The sequence below is a fragment of the Phyllostomus hastatus genome, unplaced genomic scaffold (assembly GCF_019186645.2).
Source record: "Phyllostomus hastatus isolate PE091 unplaced genomic scaffold, TTU_PhHast_1.1 phas_scaffold_755, whole genome shotgun sequence".
Taxonomy (NCBI): domain Eukaryota; kingdom Metazoa; phylum Chordata; class Mammalia; order Chiroptera; family Phyllostomidae; genus Phyllostomus; species Phyllostomus hastatus.
Window position 1 is genome coordinate 11,889,980 of NW_025334039.1, and position 18,979 is coordinate 11,908,958.

The following is an 18,979-nucleotide window of genomic DNA, read 5'->3' on the forward strand; positions in this document are numbered from 1 at the left end:
CCTCACTTGTCACCATTCTGCCTGCAGCACTTGGAGTCAACTCTAGCCTTTTTAATAAGAGGGGTTTGGAAGAAAGACAAGCCTTTTTAGTCTGAGAGATAAAAATAAAAATGTCAGTGATCAGAATTTCCACATATGGTCTCAAATGATAGATGAAATTTAAAGCTGGCAATCGTCCTGAGTTAGAAGGACGTAGGCAGCAGAGGCTGGAAGAAGGTTTAGGATTTTGTTTTGTTTTTCTTTTCCCAAGTGATAATGGACTGTCTCAAAACACAGCAAGTTCTTTCCTTTTTAAGGGCAGTGAAGGTTGCCAGGCCCTGTGCATTTGCAGCCGACCTGTTCAGAGACATTTTGCAGCCCCTCCCCCACCTCTGTGAATAGGTTTTCCCAAAATTCCAGGAGGGAGCCCTCCACAGACTGAGCATCTGTTCTCTGGCATTCAGGGAATCTGGGTGACCATTGCATTTGGGAATCACCTGTTGGAGCTCCGGAAGAGAGACCGTGCTCTGCACCAAGTCTTTGGAGATTTCCTTCTCTCCAAGACAGTTCTGCTTTTGGGTGTGTTTAGAGATTAGGAGAAAAGATTGGGGAGGGGGGATTTGCATTTTAGCTGAGAAGGGTCAAAGCCCAAAAATGGTCCGGTTTTTACCCTGACACAAGAGATGAACACATTTTCAAGGCCAAAGCTCATGGAAACACTGTAATCTATACTCTTTGAGCTCTGAATTCTGCAATGTGTTTTTTCTCTCTCAGTGTGAGTTTATTACACAGTGACACTCTTTAGCTGCTGCATAGTGTTCCTTGGATAGATGTACAGTGGCTTGGTTAGTCTTTTGCATACTGTGGGCTATTAGATGTTTTCAGGCTTTTGCTATTACAATTAGATCTACAGTCTAATTGCCCACCTTGCCCAGGCCTTTCCACATATGTGTGTATATTTCTGTAGTGTAGACACTGAGACACCAAGCAATGGAAAGTCAAAAAGGTAACACATTGAAAATTTTTATAGATACAGTCAAATCACTGTATATGAATCCATGAAACCTGAGCTCTGCTAGGAATGTACCATATCTTTTGGCAAATTATTCCAGCTTTAATTGACTCACCTGAACAAAGAAGAAGAGCAACAATAAGATATTTAAAAATACTTTTTTACAATTGCATTCCAAATTCTTTTTTTAAATATATTTTATTGATTATGCTATTACAGTTGTCCCATTTCCCCCCTTCTCTCCCCTCCACCCTGTACCCCCTCTCCCACCCACGTTCCCCCCCTTTAGTTCATGTCCATGTGTCATACTTATGAGTTCTTTAGCTTCTACATTTCCCGTACTATTCTTGCCCTCCCCCTATCTATTTTCAACCTACATTCTATGCTACTTATTCTCTATACCTTTTCCCCCCTCTCCTCCTCCCACCCCCCCCCCTGCTGCTAGCCCTCCATGTTCCCTCCATTTCTGTGGTTCTGTTCCTGTTCTAGTTGTTTACTTAGTTTCTTTTGGTTTTGCTCTAGGTGTGGTTGTTAATAACTGTGAGTTTGCTGTCCTTTTACTATACATGTCTTTTCTTTATCTTCTTTTCTTAGATAAGTCCCTTTAGCATTTCATAAAATAAGGGCTTGGTGATGATGAACTCCTTTAATTTGACCTTATCTGAAAAGCACTTTATCTTCCCTTCCATTATAAATGAGAGCTTTGCTGGATAGAGCAATCTGGGATATAGGTCCTTGCCTTTCATGACTTGGAATATTTCTTTCCAGCCCCTTCTTGCCTGTAAGGTCTCTTTGGAGAAATCAGCTGACAGTCTGATGGGAACTCCTTTGTAGGTTACCATCCCCTTATCTCTTGCTGCTTCTAGTATTCTCTCCTTCGTTTTTACCTTGGCTAATGTAATTATGATGTGCCTTGGTGTGTTTCTTCTTGGGTCCAACTTCTTTGGGGCTCTCTGAGCTTCTTGGATTTCTTGGAAGACTGTTCCCTTTGCCAGATTGGGGAAGTTCTCCTTTATTATTTGTTCAAATACGTGTTCAATTTGTTGCTTTTTTCCTTCTCATTCTGGTACACCTACAATTCGGATGTTGAAACGTTTAAAGGTGTCCTGGGTGCTCTTAAGCTTTTCCTCGATTTTTTGAATTCTTATTTCATCATGCTTTCCTGCTTGGTTGATTCTATCTTCCTTCTGGTCCACTGTATTGTTTTGAGACTCAGATTCCTTCCTTTCACTATTGGCTCTCCTCCGCGTATCTTCCTGCATCTCTTTTATGGTAACCTGCATCCTTTCATCTAAATTGTGCCCAAAATTAACCAATTCTGTGAGCTTTCTGATCACCAGTGTTTTGAACTGTGCATCTGATAGATTGGCTATTTCTTGGTCGCTCAAAAGGATGAGTCCTGGGGGACCGATCTGTTCTGTTGGAAACATATCTTATGTCTTTCCCTGTCTCTCCTTTTTTTTTTTCCTGTCTGGTCGCTCTTGTTACCGTGGGGGGTGGAGCCTTAGGTGTTCACCTGGGCTGGACACCCCAGTCACTAGATTGTGATGTTATATATGGGGGCGGGGGCGGGAGCAGGGACGGGAGAGAACAATGGTGGTAGTTCCGTTCTCCTGGGCTCAGACCCTTCTCTGGGATCCTGGGCTGCGAGCTCTACCCTGGTCCACAGTCGCTGCCTCACTGGGTCCGCCAGCCGCAGCTTGCATACTCAGGGATCACCGCTGCGTTCTTGCACCCCGATGGCTGTCTCGCCAATTTCACACCAAATTTTCCCCGACCTCTGCGCGCCGCCGACCCGCGCCAGCCCTGCGCCCGCCCGGCTTGTCGTCTCCTACCAGTCTGGATGTACAGGTCTACTTCAACTTCTTGGCTGTCCGACTTCCACTCAGATAAATCCTCTATCAGTTCTGAGTGTTATTCTATCTGTAAATTATCGTTGTTCTAATCTTGGTTGTGCGAGGAGGTACGGTGCGTCCACCTATTCCACCATCTTGCCGGAAGTCCCCCAAATTCTAATTTGAAAAATTCTGAGACAATAATATGGTCTGAACCAGTGGTTCTCAAACTTGAACATAAAGCAGCTGGACATCATGTTAAAGCAAGGATTTTTGGGCCCCACTATCAAGAGTTCTTGGGTGATGCTGCTCCTGGTTTAGGCTCCATACCTCAAGAACCTCTGGTCTAGACCATAAAACACTTAGATGAACTTCCAACAGGTTAATGGTCATGCTTGGGAACTAATGATCTACAGGCCTGACTTCAGGACCTTGTTAGCATGAAATGACTTTGGGGTCTATACACATACTGAAATGTGCTCAGTAATGCGGGAGTAGGGGACTGGGAAGACGAGCAGTCAGAGGTCTGAATCTGTACCTTGAAAGGTGTCATTAGAATTTATGAAAATGGCACAGATGCCAGAAACAGTTGATAGTGTCCATAACCCAGTCCTGGACTTACACATCTCTTATTTTCAAGAAAACCAAGTCAGAGAGAGTCCATGAGCCAGTAGAAGCCCAGCCCTGCTGCTGAGAAAACATAACACATGCCTAATTGACAGCGGATCAGCATCGTCTTCTCTATATAATGGACGGACAGCTCAGCACAGTGCCTTTTCCTGTTAAAGGACTTTTGCAGCCATTATCTCAACTCTTTAAAACAGCCCTGGGAGATAGAGCACAAGGACAATTATCCTACTTGGGTGGGGAATCACTTGCCTTTGTTGACCTAGGTGTTGTTTTGTCAGCAAGGTAAATGGGTATCTGTGGAGCCATGTGCAGTCTTCCCAGAAGGGCTTGTATAACCAGGAAATTGATGAGCTTCATGTCATAGTTCTCGTCCCTTATTCAGCTTCATTCTGACCGTGGCCTCATTAATAACCCACTCTCAGTAGCTGAGCTAACTAGGCCACAAAAATATGTTAATGAGTTGGTAAGGGTCTTTGGGGTCTTATATTGTTGAGTTGGGATTAGCAAGTGGATTTTCCAATAGAATTACTAAATAACCAAAAAAACTGAAACCTTTAGAGAATTTGTGCTTTTAGACCACTCTGGTTCCTACTTCAATAGTGGTTCAGTACTGTTAAATCCAGGCTGCTGTACCACCAGAGGAAAAACAAGTCCAAACTCAACATAAGGGAAGAAGTTCTTATTTGTTGAAAAAAATCTTAAGGTCATTTAGCAAGTATCTACCGAGCAACCATATTGCCAGGTGCTGGGGACATATTGATGAATACAAAAGTATGATTGCCAGTGCCTTGATGGAGCTTACAGTTCAGGGAAGGAGACATAATTTAAACAAGAAAGACCACAGATCATTAATTAAGGCTGTAATAAGTGTCAGAGTAGAGAAGAAGGAATCAAAGTAAAGTATAATATGATAGTTTCAAAACTGACCTGATTCTGGGATGTAGAAATAGAAATCAAGAAATCAAGATCATTTACAGTCCAGAATTCATCACATGAAGCCTTGCCCCAATGCAGATGTGACCGAGTGTGGCAGGGTTCATGTTTCCTTTTAAAATGGCATGTGGAAGCTTTAGGGCAACTATTTCTTTACCTCCTGCCCTAGAGGATCTTTGCTAGAGCCCAGGCTCCATGGCCATTTAAGAATTTGAGGTGAGGTCAGGAGTTACCTTGAGGAAGTCAAAAGAATTAGAAAAAAAGGTAAGGAAACTTCAGATAGTTCAGGAATTTAAGAGTCAACTGGTTTGCTCTTTCAAAGTATGTGCCTCTTACTAGAGGATGGTGAATTTTCCTTTCCAACTGGACACACACACATGACTGAAGTGTCCTGGCCTGTGATGATGGGGGATTTCAAGGGTTAAAATAACAGCACACACTCACTTCTAAAGTTTGGTTCTGTTTCTTGGGGACTTTCATTCAATTGGAGGGAAATACTGAATCTTCAAGAATTAAGCTAAGGTTCTAGAATAATACTTATGTTTAAAATATGGAGGGATCCACATATTTGAAAACATGATTTAAGATTGAACTCTTAGGTGGGAAGGGCCCTGGGAGGTTCACCTCACTTACTGTCTGACTCCAGGCCAGGCCACACTTGCATCATTCTGGGCAGGGAGATGGCACCACCCTGCCTCCTAATACACTGGGAGGACTTCGAAGGAAGCAAACGTTTTAGCAAGGTCTCCACCCCAGACTAGTTACTCAGAATGTCATGGAGGGAAGCACATAGTTATGCCCTTAGTTTAGGGTTTTGTCTGAAGTTAAAGAGCAAGTGTCACCAGAGGGGTAGCAGTTATTACTATCTATAGAGTCAGTGCAATTCCTATTAAAATACTAATGGTACACCTCACAGATGTACAACAAATATTCTAAAAAATTTATATGAAATAAAAAAAGACCCTGAATAGCCTCAGCAATCCTGAGAAACAACAGAGGTGGAGGGATCACAGTACCTGATATTAAACTATATACTACAAGGCCACTGTAATCAAAACAGTCCTGTACTGGCATAAGAACAGACACATAGGTCAATGGAACAGAACAGAGAGCCCAGAATTAAATCCATGTCTCTATACTCAATGAATATTCAGGAAAGGGGGCATGAGCATAAAAGGGAGTAAAAACAGTCTCTTCAATAAACTGGGCTGGTACATGCAAAAAAATGAAACTAGACCACCAACATACACCACACACCAGAACAAACTCAAAATGGATAAAGAACTTAAATATAAATTGTGATACATAAAAATCCTACCAGAAAACATAGGCAGTGAAAATTCAGACATCTATATAGCAAAATTTTTGCCTATATATCTCCTAAGGCAAAGGAAATAAAGGAAAAAGTAAGCAAATGAGACTATATCAATTTAATGTTTCTGCACAGCTAAAGAAACTATCATAAAAATGAAAAGGGAACTAACTGTGTAAGAACATAGTTGTCATTAATACATTTGACAAGGGCTTAATTTCCAAAATGTATAAAGAACCCATGTGAGTCAACACCAGGAAGACAATCCAATTAAAAAATGGGCAAAGGACCTAAATAGACACTTCTCCAAGGAGGATATATAGAGGTCCCATAGATATGTGAAAAAATGCTCAACATCACTAGCTACCAGAGAGATCCAAATTAAAACCACAATGAGATATCACTTCATACCTATCAGAATGGCTATCATTAATAAATCAACAATCAACAAGTGCAGATGAGGATGTGGCCAAAAGGGAACCCCAATACACTGTTGGTGGGAATGCAGACTGGTGCAGCCACTGTGGAAAAAAGTATGGAATTTCCTAAAAAATAACATTGCTGGGAATATACCGTAAGAATCCTGAAACACCAGTTCAGAAGAACCTATGCATCCCTATGTTCATAGCAGTGCTATTTACAGTTGCCAAGCGCTGGAGACAGCCCAAGTATCCATATGTGAATGAATAGATTAAAAAACTTTGGTGCATTTACACAATAGAACATCACACAGCAGAAAGAAAGAAGGAAGTCCTACTTTTTGTGACAGCATGGATGTAACTGAGGACTATTATGCTAAGTGAAATAAGCCAGTCATTGAAGGACAAATACCATATGACCTCACTTATAACTGGAATCTAATGGACAAAGTAAACTAATGAGCAAAATCAAACCAGAGACATGGAAACATGGAGGAGACTGACAATTGTAGAAGGGGAGGAGAGAGGGAGGGAATGGTAGAGGAAAGGGTAAAGAACTAGTCAAAGGACATGTATGGCTAATGGAGAGGGGATTAACTATGGGCTAGAGTGGTGGACTGGGTGGAAGGGAGCAAAAGGGAAAAAATGGGACAACTGTAATAGAATAAATAATAAAAATGCAATAGCAGGAAGTACTTTATTAGATCCTTTCCAGTTAGAGGTTGTGAAGAGCAAAGAGAAAAGTCACCTACTTTGGGAAATGTAATGTGGGAGAGAATAGAAAGAAAAAGTCTTGGTGGGCTGCATGGAGAAGCAGGATTCTGGAGTGAAGGACAGGGCAGTGGTATGCTGTTTTGAAGCTTCTGCTGATTTCTGTGTTGTAAATACTCCCACTGTGGCTAATTTCAAGCTCCCACTGTGATGTCCACTGGGTCACAAAATTCCTTGAAATTAATAATTGACTGGGTTTGCTACTGGGTAAGTGTGGCTCCTATGCACCACTGGGTCTCCAGTGCACTGGGGAGTACCAGTGGGTAGAGAGGCACTGCAAGGGGAGAGAGGAAGTCTCCAAATGTAGGCCTGGCCCACGGTGCTGGTCTGAAGCTCCCATGATCATGTTGAGATTCTCCTGTGTTGAGGGTAGGAGGTGTAGTGGGGCCTGGGTGGCCCAGGTAAACATGGGTAGGACTGAAACTACAGGCAAGTTCAAAGTTTGGTGGGCCCCTAATTATACTGAATCTCCCCACCTGCCTTTTGTAACCATCACGTAGAAAGGCAGTCCCAACAACAACAACATTAAAGAAATTATAAAATGATTGCTGCTTATATCCAGAAAGCATGCTTCTTAGCATGTGGACACCCATTCGAAGACAATGCCCTGAAATCACAGAGAGAAAGTGACAATGAGAAGAAGGGAGGGTGAGGCCAGCTGTTGCCCTTTGTGGGGGAGGCAGGGACAGGCAGGGTTATTAAAAGCTCCATGACATACTTTGGCTTTGGTGGTGAGGTTATGTCTCAGCCTGTGGGATCACTCCCTTCAGAGCAGATCGGGAAGACATCAAGGCCAGCCTGGTTGAGTTATTCATGTCCATGGGGTCTAATCCTGTTACATGTGTTCTCTCTCTGATAAGGGTCTGCCTTATGTCTCCAAGCTTGGTTTTTTCAGTTCCAGACAGAGCAAAAAGAATGACTCCTACAATCTGAGCATAATTGTGCAGTGAGTGAAAGCGTTGTCCTTGCTCTCCCATCTCCCTTTCAATAGATTTGTCCAGGCTACTGGAAGTCAGCATCCTCCCATTGCCCAGATGCCCAGGGCTCCATGCTCTGTACTAGCATCCTTCATGTGTCACAGGACCCCTTTGCCCTTTCATCCAATGCTTCTGTTTTATTTCTTGTAGCCTTCTAATTATTTCTTTCCCAATTTCCATGATGAGTGAGATACCTGTGAACTATTTCATATTAAGGGGTTAATGCCTGGTTTTGACTTAACAAATAATCTCCTCCAGAGGTATGGGTAGTTTTACAAAGCTTTAACACTAAAGAAGTATTCTCATATGGTAGACTGACTCTCTGGTAGATAAATGACAAGACTTGGTTGGGGCAAGGTTTTGGTGCTTCCACAAGCATACGCTATGAATGAACATGTAATCCCCCATGGCAATCCAGTCTTGATATGCTTAACAAGGCATTTCTTAGTAGATCCAAATAGGTGAATCATACATAGGCTATGCTTGGTTCCTTTAATGGGCATGAAAGCAGGTCCCTAAAATGGCCCCAGCTTTCCACTGAGTCCAAAGACCAAGAAGAGTCCAAAAGACAGAGAGATTTAGAAACATTTAAGAGTATGTGATTGGCAAATTCTTTTTTGTGGGAACAGCCCACTGGGCAGGATAAGAAGCAGGGTTTGCCCGGGGCATGAGTACTGCATGTAGCTTAGACTTGTGACCTGTCTTTGTCAGAGATTTTCCAACTTGATCTGGGGCTGAGACACACCCATGATAATTGCAATATTCTCAGGATACACCTCTTGACCAACATACAGGGCCTGCCACACACTCAGACCAATCACTTCCCCTTTGCTCTACCCAAGCCCTATTCAAGACAGAACCACCTACCTGTACAGGGATGAGCAGAGAAATGCTCTAGAATCCATTGAGTGATAATAATTATAATAGCTATCACTTATCAAGTGCTTACACAGCCCAGCTGCTGTGCATAAGGCTTCATGGATGTGTAATCTCATTTAATCCTTGGAACCACCCAGTTTTACATTATAATCATTATTATTTTTTACGTATGAGGAAACTGAGACTTAGATCAAATAACTTTCCCAAGGGCATACAGCAAATAAATGGCACAGTAAGCATAGAATCCCATATACTATGAACCCAGAGAAGCCTAGTTTTTCCCCAAACTCTGCACCTTGGGCACTAGTTCCACTTCTCCATCTCATTTGAGTTGGGCTACCACCAGTGTTTCCAGGTGCAGGGGCTCCATAAACATAGAGATCTGCAATCAGATGCACAGTAAAGCCAAAAAGGTCCTAAGTCTAGTAGAGAAATGAAAATCAGCAGATAATATTTTCATACCTGGAGGCAAATGCATTGGAATACCTGGCTGCCTTTCACCTAATATTTTAATTTACAAAAGATATAGGAAGACCATCAAGACAGATGTGATGGGATAAACTAAATACTTTCTAAAGGCTTGTAAAGGGATTTGAAGTAGTTTTGGGTATTAATATTCTGGAGCTGCCATTTTCACCCCAAACTCGGCATCTTCATGCAAGTATCTCGGCAGACAGTGGAAGAAACAAGGGTCCTTTCTTACTATTTTAATGTAAATCTTTACTTGCTTCCTGACTTCTTTTTAATTATTGTTTTATATTTCAATTACAGTTTACTTTCAATATTTTTTTTACTAGTTTCAGATGTACAGCTTAATGGTTACACAATCATGTACTTTATATAGTATTCCCCCTGATATTTCCAGTACCCAGCTGGCATCACACATAGTTACTGAAATATTATTGACTATGTTCTGTTTGATGTACTTTATATCCCTGTGACTGTTCTGTATCTACCAATTTATACACTTGAATCCCTTTACCTCTGTCTCCCAGTTCCCCAGTTCCCATCCCCTCTGGCTTCTTATTGAGTGTACCTAATGTCTACTTAACATTTGGTTGCTGAGACTATGATGAGTTACTTAGTAAGAGCAGAACTGAGATGTTTGCTGCAATCTTAATAACAGAAGCACAGTTGGAGGGTCCTGGTCTCCTCCTCTTTCATGTATCTACCCCCTGACTTCAACACTCAGCAAAGCCTTGGGATGAAGAATTAAGAGTTAAAGAGACAGCAGCTCCCAGAAGGCTAGAGCCAGAAATCATACCCAGATTCCACATGGTTCATTTAATAAATGTTTATTTATTATAAGAACTTGAAATTCAATTTATTGCATTGGGTTATGGGTGAATGCCAAAATATACACAGCCTTTATCCTCAAGGGGCTTACCATTGTGTTGGGAACATGAAATTTTCAAATAAGATGATATAGACATTGGTAATACCAGGTAACTAAAATTATAAAGACATATACAAGAGTGATGAGAGTGTGTTGGGAGTTCAGAGAACTCTGGTGTTAGGAAGGGTTTTGTAGAAGAGCAAAGCCAGAGCAGATCCACAGATGAGGGGGATGGCAAAGGCAGCCTTCAGCCAACCCCATTTCCTCATGCCAATCATACTAATTCCATTGTGTTTTGTCTTATATCACAACCTCTCCTAATCCCACTTCCTTCTTCTCACTTCCCCTCTCTTCGATTTTCTTCTTATCTTCCTATCGTGTGAATTATTGAAATATGTTCAGACTTATTCTTGTAGCTTTGCCCAACAATTCCAGAGTGTGCTGCATTTTCCACTTACTGATTTTTTTTAAATAATAGGGAGATCTGTACCACACCTTGGGAAAATTAATTACATTCTGCTTTATATTGTTTACTAGTGATTTAGTTCTATGTTCCTAATGACACTTTAAGCCTCTTAAGGGCAGGGCTGTACATGGCATTTCTCATGTATCCAGCACATTACTAGATGCAAAACAGATGCTCAGGAATTTTGATTGAAAGTCTCACCATCCAAGGTCATTGGTTATCTAGTCTCATTTCAAATTTCATGGGGGCAGAAGCTACGCAGACAATGATAGCCTATTCAGATATTTGATGACCTGGGGAATGGCTTTGGGCCCCTGCCAGAATTCCTTCTGTTTTAAAGCCCACTATATGTTTCATAAAACCCTTCATGTCCTTGTAAATTCTACGAACCCTCTCATCTCTCTGCTTAACAACTTTGGATTCCCTTGTCCATTCTTTATTTCCTTGGGACACATTAAAAATTTAGTGTTTTTTAAAAAATTGTTATTGTTCAATTACAATTGCCCCCAATTTCCCCAATTCCTGTCCCCTGCCCTGCCCACTCCCCCCTCCCACATTCATTCCCCACCCCACTGTTATTCTTGTCCATGGGTCCTTTATACATGTTCCTTGACTCTACTCTTCCCCTTCTTTCCCTCATTATCCTATCTCCTCCCCTCTGATCACTGTTGGCTTGTTCTTTATTTCCATGTCTCTGGTTCTATTTTGCTTGCTTGCTTATTTGTTTTGTTGATTAGGTTCCACTTAAAGGTGAGATCATATGTTATTAGTCTTTCACCTCCTGACTTATTTCACTAAGCATAGTACTTTCCAGTTCTATCCATGCTGACAGAAAGGATGGGAGTTCCTTCTTTCTTTCTTCTGTGTAGTGTTCCATTGTGTAAATGTACCACAGTTTTTGCACCATTCATTTACTGATGGGTATTTAGGCTTTTTCTAGTGTTTGGCTATTATAAATTGCACTGCTATGAACATTGGGGTGCATAGGTTCTTTTGAATTCATGTTTCAGGATTCTTAGGGTATAATCCTAGCAGTGGAATCACTGGGTCAAAAGGCAGTTTCATTTTTAGACTTTTGAGGAAATTCCATACTATTTTCCACAGTGGCTGCACCAGTCTGCATTCCCAACAGTGTAGTAGAGTTCCCTTTTCTCCATGTCCTCACCAGCACTTGTTGTTTGTTGATTTATTAATGATAGCTATTCTGACTAGTGTCAAGTGGTACCTCATTGTGGTCTTAATTTGCAACTCTCTGATGACTAGTGTTGTTGAGCATACTTTCATAGGTCTATGGGCCCTCTGTATGTCCTCCTTGGAGAAGTGCCTGTTCAGGTCAGTTGCCCATTTTGTAATTGGATTGTTTGTCTTCCTGGTGTGGAGTCCTGTGAGTTCTTTACATATCTTGGAGATCGAACCCTTGTCTGAGGTATCATTGACAAATACATTTTCCCATACAGTTGCTTCCCTTTTCATTTTGATGATAGTTTCTTTAGCCATGAAGAGGATTTTTAATTTGATGAGGTCCATTTATTTGTTCTTGCCTTTATATCTCTGCTCTAGGGGATATACTGGTGAAAATATTGCTGAGTGGAATGTCTGAAATATCCCTGACTATGTTCTTCTCTAAGACTTTGATGGTGTCACAACTTATATTTAATTCTTTTATCCAAATTGAGTTTATTTTTGTGTATGGTGTAAGTTGGTGGTCTAATTTCATTTTTTTGCCTGTAACGGTCTGGACTACCAACACCATTTATGAAGAAGCTATTTTTACTCCATTTTATGCTCCTGCCCCCTGTGTTTAGTATTAATTGACCATAGAAATATGTGCTTATTTCTGGGCTCTCTATTCTGTTCTTATGCCAGTACCAGACTGTTTTGATTATAGTGGCCTTATAATGTAGTTTGATATCAGGTGTTGTGATCCTCCAGCTTTGTTCTTCTTTCTCAGGATTGTTGAAGACATTCTGGATCTTTTTTGGTTCCATAAAAATTTTTGGAATATTTGTTGTAGATCTGTGAAGTATGTCATTGGTATATTAATAAGGATTACTTGAATCTATAAATTGCTTTGGGTATTATGGACATTTTGATAATGTTAATTCTTCCAATCCATGAACTCAGTATATGCTTCCATTTATTTGTGTCTTCTTTAATTTCCTTCTTCAGTGTTCTGTAGTTTTCTGAACACAGATCTTTTATCTCCTTGGTTAGCTTTATTCCTAGGTACTCTATTTTTCTTATTGCTACAGTAGATGGGATTTCCCTGCTGATTTCTGTTTCTGATATTTCATTGTCGGTGTACAAAAACACCTTTGATTTCTGAATGTTGACCTTGTATCCTGCCATTTTGCCAAATTCACATTTAGTTTGAGTAGTTTTTTAATGAAGTCTATAGGGTTTTCTATGTATACTGTCATGTCACCTATAAACAATGACAGTTTTACTTCTTCCTTTCCAGTTTGGATGTCTTTTATTTTATTTTCTTGTCTAATCTCTGTGGCTAGAACTTTCAATACTATGTTGAATAGAAGTGATGAAAGTGGACACCCTTGTCTTATTCCTGATCTTAGGGGAAAAGCTTTTAGCTTTTACCTGTAGAGTATGATATTGGCTGTAGGTTTCTCATATATGGTCTTTATTACATTTAGTTATACTCCCTCTACTCCCACTTTGGTGAGTGCTTTTACCATAAATGGGTGCTGTACTTTATCAAGTACTTTTTCAGCATCTATTGATATGATCTTGTGATTTTTGCCTTTCCTTTTGTTTATGTCATGTATTATGTGTATTGATTTGAAAATACTGTACCATCTTTGTATCCCTGGAATGAACCCCACTTGATCATGGTGTATGATCTTTCTGGTGTATTGCTGGATGAGGTTTGCCAATGTTTTGTTGAGGATTTTAGCATCTATATTGATCAGCGATATTGACCTGTAGTTTTCTTTCTTTGTTGTAGCTTTATCTAGTTGTGGAATTAGGATAACGCTGGCCTCATAAAAAGAGTTTGGAAGTCTTCCCTTTTCTTGCATTTTTGGGAATAGTTTGAGGATAGGGGTTAGTTAGCTTCTCCTTAACTGTTTTGTAAAATTCTCCTGTGAAACCATGCTGTCCAGAGTTTTTGAGTGCCAGGAGTTTTTTGATTACTGCTTCAGTTTCACTAGGTCTTAACAGTCTGTTCAGACTTTCTGCTTCTTCTTGATTCAGTTTTGTAAGATTATATGTTTCTAGAAATTTGTCCGTTTCATCCAGGTTTTCAAATTTCTTCACATATAGTTGTTTGTAGTAATTTCTTACAATCCTTTGTATTTCTGTGGTACTGGTTATAATTTCTCTTCTTTCATTTCTGAGTTTATTTATTTGGGTCTTCTCTCTCTATTTTTCTTGATGAGACTGCTTAAAGGCTTGTCAATTTAATTTATCTTTTCAAAGAACCAGCTCCTGGATTTATTGATCATTTGAATTTGTTCTTTTAGTCTCTATGCCATTTTATTCTGCTCTGATCTTAGTTCCTTCTTTCTACTCACCCTGGGCTTTGTTTGTTGTTATTCCTCCAGTTCTTGTGGATGTAGGGTTAGATTGTTTATTTGACATGTTTTTATTTTTTTAGATAGGCCTGTATTGCTATGAACTTCCCTTTCAGGACTGCCTTTGTTGTGTCCCATAGGTTTTGGACTGTTGTGTGTTTGTTTCCATAAACTTTTTTATTACTTTCTTGATCTCATTGTTCACCCATTCATTGTTTAATAACATGTTATTCAGTCTACATGAATTTGAGTGTTTTTGAGTTTTTTCCTTGAGGCTGGTATCTAGTTTCAAGCTATTGTGATCCGAGAAAGTGCTTGATATAATTTCAATTTTCTTGAATTTGTTGAGGCTCATTTTGTTTCCTATCCCATGGCCTATTGTTGAAAATGTTCCATGTGCATTTGAAAGAATATATATTTTGTTTCTTTTGGGTGAAATGTTATTATTGATAGGTAGCTTATTCATTGCCATTTTTCCCTTTGTGCCCATAATTCTCCCTCCTCCCCTCCCCTCCCTCCCCCTCCCCCTCCCCTCCCCCTCCCCCTCCCTCTCCTTCTCCTTCTCCTTCTCCTTCTCCTTCTCCTTCTTCTTCTTCTTCTTCTTCTTCTTCTTCTTCTTCTTCTTCTTCTTCTTCTTGTTTCTTTAGCATGTCTTGCAGTTCTGCTTTGGTGAAGGTGCATTCTTTTACCCTTCTTTTGTCTGGGAAACTTCTTATTTCACCTTCCATTTTAAATGAGAGCCTTTCTGGGTAGAGTAGTTTTGGTTGCAGACCTTTGGTTTTCACTACTTGGAATATTTTTTTGCTATTCCCTTGTGGCTTCTAGTGTTTCTGTTGAGAAATCAGCTGCTAGCCTTATCAGAGCTCCCTTGTATGTTACTTCCTGGTTCTCCCTTGTTGCCTTTAAGATTTTCTCTCTTCATCTTTGAATTTTGCCATTTTAATTATGATGTATCTTGGAGTGGGCCTCTTTGGTTTCATCTTGATTGGAACCCTCTGTGCTTTCTGGATTTTGTGAATTTTTCTCTCATCAAATTAAGGAAGTTTCCTGTCATTAGCTTTTCAAACAGCTTTTCTATCCCTTGCTCCTCTTCTTCTGGCATCCCTATTAAATGGATATTATATGTTTCATATTGTTCTGCAGCTCCCTTAACCCCTCTTTGTTCTTTTGGAGTCTTTTTTTCCTTTTCTCTCTCTTCCTGGGAATTTTTTTCCACCTTGTCTTTCAGCTCACTAATTCAATCCTCTGCTGTTTCTAGCCTGCTTTTAATTCCTTCTACTGTGTTCTTCAATTCAGAAATTGTATTCCTCATTTCCTCCTGGCCCTTGTTGATAGTTTCTGTGTCCTTTTTCATGCTGGTGTAGTTTGCAGTAAGTTCCTTGTAGATTCCCTGTACTTTGTAATTCTCACTGAGCTCATTGAACTTCCTTATAACTATTGTTTTGAACTCAGTGTCTGATAGTTTGCTTGCCTGTATTTCATTTAGCACTCTTTTGGGGGATTCTTTCTTTTCTTTCTATTAGGGATTGTTTCTTTGTCTCCTCATTTTAGAGGAGGCTCTTCTTATTTGTTTCTGTTTCTCAAATTGATCTATTTTGACTCCCTGCCTTTGTGGTATGAACTTCTATGGTAGGAGACCTGTGGGATTCAGTGATACAGTCTCCTTGATCTTGTGAACTTGCTGCTCTTGGGATTGCCTTTATGCCATTTATGTTCACTTTCTGGATGTAACTGGATTTTGATTATTTTTGGGTCATTCTTTGGTGGGTCATTCCCTCCAGCTGACTGACTGAGGGTTACTACATCCACTGCATCTTGTATGCTGTTGTGCTGGTATTGTCAGAGCAAAACTACACAGCTCAGGAAACAAACCCACACCTGCAAAAATAATTCCCACCCACAATCCCACTATCAACAGCAAATGAACCAGTATTATTAAGGGTGTGAAGAGATTAAGACTATTATAAGAAAGGAGAAGTGAATATTAAATCACTAACTGAAAGAAAAGTGATTTTGAGAGAGTAGAGAGAGGAGGACTAGTAAGAGTAGGGAATGGGAGCAATGCAAAGAAAGTAAAATTTACACCATAAAAAAAGAGAATTAGAAGGTCGAATGAAAATAAGAGAAGGGCAGTGTATAGTATTAGGTTTAAACAAAAAAATTAAAAAATGAAGTGAGAGAGAGAAAGAAAAAGGAAAGAAGTAAATAAATAATTTTTAAAAAGGAAACAAATTGGAGAAAAAGGTCCCCCACAGCACTATCAACAACAAATGAGCTAAGATTAATATAGGTGGAATGGGAATAAGAGGGGGAAAAAGAAAGAAAGAAAAGCTTAAGAGATGTCTAGAGGAATGGGAACTGATTTTGAGATGATAGGAGAGGGAATGCTAAGAGTGAGGAATAAAAACCAAGGTAAGACAAGGAAAAGTTAAAATTTGAGACAAAAAAATAGACAGGATTAAGGCAGAATGGAGTAGGAGAGGGGAACAGTAAAATTTCAGACTTGAAATACAAGAATAGTGAAGATCTAGAGATGAAATTGAAAAAAAAAATGCAGCAACAACTACCCTATCCACAACCAATGAGCAAAGATTGCTAAAGGTGGAGAGAGAATGTGAGTTTTTTTTCTTTTTCTAAAATATATTTTATTGATTATGCTATTACAGTTGTCCCATTTCCCTCCTTTCATTCCCCTCCACCCTACACACCCCCTCCCACCCACATTCCCCCCTTTAGTTCATGTCCATGTGTCATAAGTTCTTTAGCTTCTACATTTCCCATACTATTCTTGCCTTCCCCCTGTCTATTTTCTACCTACCATCTATGCTACTTATTCTCCATAACCTTTCCCCCTTTCTCTTCCTCCCACTCCCCTGTTGTTAACCCTCCATGTGATCTCCATTTCTGTGGTTCTGTTCCTCTTCTAGTTGTTTGCTTAGTTTCTTTTTGGTTTTGTTTTAGGTGTGGTTGTTAATAATTGTGAGTTTGCTGTCATTTTACTATACATGTTTTTTACCTTCTTTTTCTTAGATAAGTCCCTTTAACATTTCATACAATAAGGGCTTGGTGATGATGAACTCCTTTAACTTGACCTTATTTGAGAAGCACTTTTTCTGCCCTTCCATTCTAAATGAAAACTTTGCTGGGTAGAGCAATCTGGGATGTAAGTCCTTGCCTTTCATGACTTGGAATCCTTCTTTCCAGTCCCTTCTTGCCTGCAAGGTCTCTTTTGAGAAATCAGCTGACAGTCTGATGGACACTCCTTTGTAGGTGACTGTCCCCTTATCTCTTGCTGCTTCTAGGATTCTCTCTTTCATTTTTACCTTGGCTAATGTAATTATGATGTGCCTTGGTGTGTTTCTTCTTGGGTCCAACTTCTTTGGGACTCTCTGAGCTTCCTGGACTTCTTGGAAGTCTATTTCCTCTGCCAGATTGGGGAAGTTCTTCTTTATATTTGTTCAAATAACTTTTCCACTTGTTGCACTTCCTCTTCTCCTTCTGGTACCCCTATAATTCAGATGTTGGAACATTTCAAGATATCCTGGAGGTTCCTAAGCCTCTCCTCATTTTTTTGAATTCTTATTTCTTCATTCTTTTCTGATTGTATGTTTTTTTCTTCCTTCTGGTCCACTCCATTGATTTGAGTTTCAGTTTTCTTCCCATCACTATTGGTTCCCTGTGCATTTTTCATTTCACTTAGCGTAGCCTTCATTTTTTCATCTAATTTGAGACCAAAATCAACCAATTCTATGAGCATCCTGATCACCAGTGCTTTGAACTGTGCATCTGATAGATTGGCTGTCTCTCAGTTGCTTAAAAGTACTGGTTCTGGGGCTTTCATTTGTTCTTCTATTTGAGCCATCTTTTTTTTTCCTTTGGTCTGGCCACACCTGTTACATATGAGGGGTGGAGCCTTAGGTATTCATCAGGGTGGGGCACCCCAATTGCTGGGTTGTGACATTGTATGTGGGGGTGGGGTCCGAGAGGGAACAATGGTGCTTGCTCCACTCTCTGTTAGACCTCAGTCCCTTCCACTGCTCCCCCGTGCAAACTGGGCCCTTCTGGTGCCAATTCCCATGTGGGTGGGCTTGTGCACTCTGTGGGACTTTCCAACGACCTCTCCTGTGACGCTGAGAGTCTCTCCCTGCACCTCAACCCCCACAGGTGTTTTCAATCAGTGCCCCGAGGCTCTATTTCCCAGTGCTGGGATCATGGGTTGCACAAAGTGCCTTGCTTCACAATTGCCGCCTTGCTGGGTCTGCCAGTTGCCACCCCTCGGATGGGGTCTGCCAGCTGCTGCTTGCGCACCCAGGGTCTGTCTACTGTGGTCTTGTGCATCCCAGATGCCTTATGCGCCTGGTCCCAACACTCTCTGCTCTCCACACCACAACCTGTGTCTGGTTGCCCAACTCTGCCCCTCCTACCGGTCTGGATGAATGGGTCTATTTTAACTCCTTGATTGTCTGGTTTCTGTCCAGTTCAATTTTCTGTCAGTTCTGGTTGTTATTCTGTTTCTAAATTATTATTGTCCCTATCTTGGTTGTGCGAGGAGGCACAGTGAGTCTACCTATGCCTCGATCTTAGCCAGAAGTCCCAGAATGTGAGTTTTTAAGAGTGGGAAAAAAATGTAAGATGACTGTTGACAAGAAAATTGGTTTTGAGAGGCTGGACAGGGGAGAAATAGCAAGAGTGCAGAATGGAAGCACGTTGTAGCAACAGAGAAAACAAAATTTAAAATGAAAATAATAAGAGGAAAGAAGAAGATAAAATGGGGTAAGAGAAGGAAGGGGCAAAATATGATAATTGGAATAAACTATAATATAAAATCTAGTGACTTTATATACACAAACTTGAAGAACAAGAAATGAATGTTAAAAAACTATGCAGGAAAGAAAATATC